The sequence below is a fragment of the Rhamphochromis sp. 'chilingali' genome (genome assembly GCF_963969265.1).
Source record: "Rhamphochromis sp. 'chilingali' genome assembly, chromosome: 21".
NCBI classification, from domain to species: Eukaryota; Metazoa; Chordata; class Actinopteri; order Cichliformes; family Cichlidae; genus Rhamphochromis; species Rhamphochromis sp. 'chilingali'.
In genome coordinates, this window is record NC_137949.1 from 7,255,319 (window position 1) to 7,261,410 (window position 6,092).

Here is a 6,092-nt window from a genome sequence, read left to right on the forward strand (position 1 = left end):
CTAAACTATTTTTTCCCCCTTTTCATGGTCACTGATTAGAACTTCCTGTGTTTTGTTGTTTAGTCTGTAGTTTATCATTTTCTTTGCTAGATCCTTTTACTAGATCCTACAAGCTCATTATATGAAAGTCTGGAGACTTGTAAATTCGCATATATTTATTCTCTGTCTCACTTTCAGTTTTTAAATGTGTCAAAGCAAAATAAACGAAGTCTTAAGACAAAGCAGAGACAGCAAAAGATTTACTTTAAAACCTTGCTCAGAGTTATTAACTCAATTTAACATGCCTCCACACGTGAAGTTTCACAATGTTTCTCTCTGCTACTCTACTTGATCCAACTATTGAAATTCGTTCCTTCCCAGAAAATGATTTCACAATTCCCCCACGATGCTCGGAGCAAAAAAGCGTAATTCACTGCATATGCAGAACATTTAATAAGCTTAGTAAGAAAGCAGCCCATGTATTAACTCCTGATTTGCCAGATTGTTAGAGGTTAAAACATTTTTCACTAAGTTTAATTTGGGTAATAGAAATCTGTGTTTGGATTAACGTCCTGAGATTTATCAGTCAGAGAGACTTTATTTATCCTCAAGGGGCAATTAAGATAGATGATACCTTGCCAACCGTACATACAATACACAAACATCACATTGGGGAGACAAGTCAGGCACCGGCCAGTCGATCGCACAAGCAACGACCCGAACTGAAACAATGGAAAATGCACAAAATGAGGAAAGACGAGGAGAAAAAAGAACTCCCCCCAGACTGAGCTCCAACAGGGAGATCAGTTTGAGAACATGAACATGAACCATCACATCTCACAACATAGAAGACTAAGCTTCGAAGGCGTTTGGGGGGGGGGGGGGGGGGGGGGGGGGGTGTAGGTCTGTGTCAGTGTACATGCGTATGTGTGTGTGTTCCATGTTCAGATGAGAGAAAGTGTCCCTTCACTCGGTTAGGCAAAAGTCAACAATCTTCGGTTGACGTGGGTGGCCTTGAATGAGGGGGAAGACTCACAACACAGTTTTGTTTTCTAAGGGAGAATTTTGTTATTCCCATCAGCTTTTGCCTTGAGCATCCAGCTGGCACCAGGGGGGCCGCATGAGATGAAGATGGCAGTTGTTTTGGTTAGTGCGAACAAACTGCTTCCAGTTTTACAGTTGGTCTAATATTAATCACTGGTCACCAGGTCTCTTAATTCCTGTTGTTCTTCAAGATCTTATCCATATTGCGTTCAATAAACACAGTCTTGAGTACTCACAGCCCTCCCAATGTATATCATGTCGGCCAGCCTTGTGGGATTTTGAACAGCTGTAGCTGCTTCTTGTTCTTCGATAAGCCGGTTCCGAGCCAGCTCCAATCAGCCAGAACTCTGTTATCGTAGTTCCAAATCGGCAGATCTCGTTCAGTGTCCTCCATCGAGAGTGTCGCCAGACACACGACGCAACCGACCATCGAGTATCTGGCAGCCCACGTCTCTGCAGGACAAACGGGCTCTCCCAAGCCCAGGAGGGTGTCAGTTTCATCATGGGACCAGTTGATCAAATCCATAATTCTTCTTTAAGTCTGGGAGACTCTCTTAGGGTTAGAGAATAAGCGAGCCTATACAAAAGACATGAGAAGCCAAGCAGGAAAGATAAGGGAGAGGGAGAAAGTGCAACTGCCTCCGTCAAGAGCCAATGTTTTATCTTCTATCTCTTGAAATGGGCATCAGGTCTTGTTGATCACAGAATGATATGGTGGCTGTGAGATAGTTTACTTAGAGCTGTGGTAGTGGAACAAACGTTGATGTGGAGGAAGGCCAGACATTAAAGGAAGAAGGCGAAAGTTCATGGGGAGGACATACCAGCTTTTGAGGAACCTGTGCAAAGGCAAAATGACGCCATCCAAAGTCCATTATGGATACAAAGTATTGTGTAAGCTATAACGCTGAAGTTGTGGGATTTGGTTGCTGAACTGCCATTCAGGAAGTGAACCATCTTTCCATGGTGGCCTTGTTGCATTCTGTTTAAGAAAGTTGTCACTATTCGCTGTATCAGATCGTTTAGATCAATTTATACTTTGATGGACTGCCTAATTTTGAAGACTCTCCCTCAACTTACTGAACTAACTTTAACTAGGAACCAGTAAATTCAGATCTTCCTTTAAGATCCAGTTTGCATGTTTTCTGTTTGATGTATTCAGAGGACCAGAAATTTGGCAGTTGTGGTCAACGGTGCCCTGCTTTCATGTTTCATCCTAAAAAAAAATTCTGTATGGTTGAAATTGAATTGATAAAGACAAGAGACATAGAGTTTAGTGCACATTTAGCATATATGTTATTAATTACATAAACTGACAGGATAAAAGAAAAACAGTATAGAGAAATCAAACTCATAACTGGTGTCTGTTTGTGTTTGAAAGGTCTTGATGCATGCTCAATCATCCAGGTAAGAAAATCCCAAAAAGTTGTTTCTGTTCATCTGGACGTTGAGTTTTCAGTGGAAGAGATGTTTCGTCACTCATCCAAGTGACCTCTTTAATGTGGGCTGACTGCAGGTTTCCCCAACCTTATAAACAGTACATTTGCACAATGACTGAAACTATCACCACCGACGAACAATGGGCTGTGAGGTCAGTTCCTTGATCAAGAAACTCACCTCACAGCCCATTGTTCAAGTCATTGTGCAGGTTACAGCTAATAAGGTTGGGGAAACCTGCAGTCAGCCCACATTAAAGAAGGCCCTGTGATGAAACGTCTCTTCCACTGAAAACGCAACGTCCAGATGAACAGAATCAACTTTTTATGGCTTAATTTGAAAGGTTCGTTTTTACTGAAAAAATGAATTTGAGTTTAAGCAATAGAACCGCAATAGCAACAAAAAAGATATCACTTAACCTCCTTTGTAGCCTTAATAATATGGATGCTGCAATTTCCACCATTTTTAAAAAGAAAGAAAGTTCATGTGCTCTGTTAGCACATCCCCCACAAATGTGGCATCATTAGAAAGCCCATGATGCCTCCTTGATCGTGCAGCAGGATTCATATAGATAAATTAAGAAATGGCCCAGAGTCAAATCCCAGACAGAAAGCAAAAGATAATTTCTGGGTCTTAGGAGGTTAAGCCTTTTATTAAGGAGTGGGACAATAAATGACTCGTGACTTGACCCTGGTTTCACATTCCTAGCCATGTAACTGGGAAGGAAAAGAACTTGTCATTGGCATATTTGCATGATAGCTTAGTTTTAGCACCACTTAAAGAAGAAGAAAAAATGCCTGCAAACGCAAACTACATTAGTCATTACATTTCTTTATTTCTCTGTGCACAGCATTCCTAAGGCCCCACTTGTGCATTTCTCTGAGTATGAGCTCTGGACTTTTCTGGGCCAGTGCGCTAACCTGATCATTTTCTTTTTCAGCACTTCTGTTGATTTGGATCATTGTCCTGCTGCATGACTTCATTTCAGCCAAGCTTTAGCTGTCAAACAGACAGCCCAAGTTCTCAGCCCACCCCCACTGTGCTTGACAATTTATATCTTTTCTTTTCTTCTTTTTCATGTGACTCATTATATTGGCTGCTAATCACATTTTGAATGAAAAAAGTGTTGATTTAAGTATTTTGAAGAAACATCCTGGGAACCCTCAGAGAAATTGTACAAACAGCTCCAATGTGATTACTTTTTTAAAAGTGAGAGGCAAAAATATGGAAGTACAAGGAAAAAATCTTTGCATTAAAGGACTCAGTCAAGTGAAAGTTTCTGTTCAAGGCGAGTGATTTTACATGTATGTACTCTGTAGCCTTTTGAGCAGTGTACATTGGGAAATGAGGGCATGATATTAATATTAACATCCTATTGCTTCCATAAATAAGCAATAATGAGACAGCATTGGATGATTTATTGTGCTTTGACAAAAAAAGACTGACCTGCCTGTAATAGAAGCAAATTGTCCATGAATGTATTTATAGGTTTGTTTGTTTTTTTGTTTACAGTACGATCATTAAGTGGTCGATGCTGGAAGTCATAGATTACAATAGTTGCCAAGTAGTGATCGGTGTGGGAGAGGGATAACATTGTACACTCCTCAATTCATTACGTTTTGCTAGCAAACAGGAAGAAGGTGAAGTGGTTTCCTGAAAGTACAAACATACATGGAAACTTTGTGCAATACTAACAAACTTGAAAGTCAATATTTGGTATGACCACCTTTATTCTTCAACACAGCCTGAACTCTCTTAGGCAGCTTGTTTGTCGTTTCTCTAAGCAATCTTCAGAAATAGTTGTCCAGGTTTCTTGAATGACATTCAAAGTTCTTCTTTGGATGTTGGCTCTCATGAAGCTTCAGCAAACAGTAGATGGATCAACTAAAGTGTCAGATTAATCGCTCAGGTCCTGTGTCAGGTCTTTGCTGGATTTTCTCTTATTTCTTAGGGACATGACTTTCAGATAACAATTATTTGTTGTAGATTGTTTTTTTTTAAGCCTGTTTTGTCCTCCGCTTGCCCAGTTTCCTCAATTTTTTTTAAGGACATGAGAAACCATTTTTGTTGGTGCAAAATGTGTAAACTTCTGCATTTTGTGTTCAGCTACACAAATTGGCACATATCATGTTTATATGACAGGCCGGTAGTAACAATGTTCCTAAATATACAATTAACACAGGTTCATCATGCTTGAATGATTCATAGGTCAGTATTAAAAATACATTCATCTGAAAATAGTCAGATACAATGACGGGACTGAAAATGAGTGAAAAAGCAGACAATATCCACAGAAAAACTTTTAAAGGCCCACAGAAGGGGGTAAAAGTGATGTGCAAGACCACTTTCAGAAATTAAAAGACTCGCTGGAAACAAAATATAAAGTAACAAGAAGCAATGCAGCTGGATTAGCAGGGGTGTGACTTGCGAGTACTTGGGAGACTCGGTCAGAAGCCTTGCAGCGGTGTTCTGTAAAACAAACAGGAGGACGAGGAGGCCTTGCATATACAAGTGAAGAAAGGATTACAATAGTCCAAACGAGATCAAACAAATGCATCTATGACAATTTCCAGTTCTAAGCGTGAGACACTGTGACTCAGCTTAGAAATGTTTCTCAAGTGATAAAAACAGGAGTTAACCAGAGATTCAACATGAGCATCCAAAGTCAGGGCTGAGTCAAAAGTTACGCCAAGATTCCTGACAGAAGGTTTGGCAAATGTAGCAAGAGGACTTAAATTTTCCATAACCCTAGATACAAATGTTTCAGGAGCACAGACAAGGACTTCAGTTTTCTCCTCATAGAGTTGAAGAAAGTTATCAGCCATCCAACCTCTAACGGAGTCTATGCATCTATGCAAAATCTGTAGCTTGCATAAGTTTCATGAAACTTTGAGGGAATAAGAATGCATTTTTTACATATTCATTTTGTTTTCTTTGAAAAAGATGTAGTGCGGTAAAAAACGTGCAGGATTTAGTTATTTGCTTTGTTAGAACCGATTTTATTATACTTCTTATATTTCTTCTTTAGTCACCCTTCTTGCTCACTATGTGTTAACAGACCTCTCTGCACTGAATCATACTTCTTCTTAATCTCTGGCTCTCTTCCACAGCATGTCTTTTGTCCTGTCCTCCTCCTGTCACCCCAACTGGTTGCGGCAGATGTCCGCCCCTCCCTGAGCCTGGCTCTGCTGGAGGTTTCTTCCTGTTAAAAGGGAGTTTTTCCTTTCCACTGTCAGCAAAGTGCTTGCTCATACGGGGTCATATGATTGTTGGGTTTTTTTCTGTATGTATTATTGAAGGGTCTACCTTACAATATAAAGCACCTTGAGGCGACTGTTGTGATTTGGCGCTGTATAAATAAAATTGAATTGAATGCTTGACATAATATTGAGTATTGATTGATTGGTAAGTTAATTTATTTCTTATGCATGTGTAGTGTTCATTTCATTTTTTTGTAAAATTTGTTGAAAACAAATTCAGGTTCTTTGGTGAACATTAAGCAAAAAAACTGCACGTGCCAGTTACTGGAAAACACAAATCTCACATGGCCAGCAAATATTTATCTTTAAGTCTTAAATACATATACTTTTTATATACTTATATACATTCGCACTGCGGCAAACACGTCTTTTGTT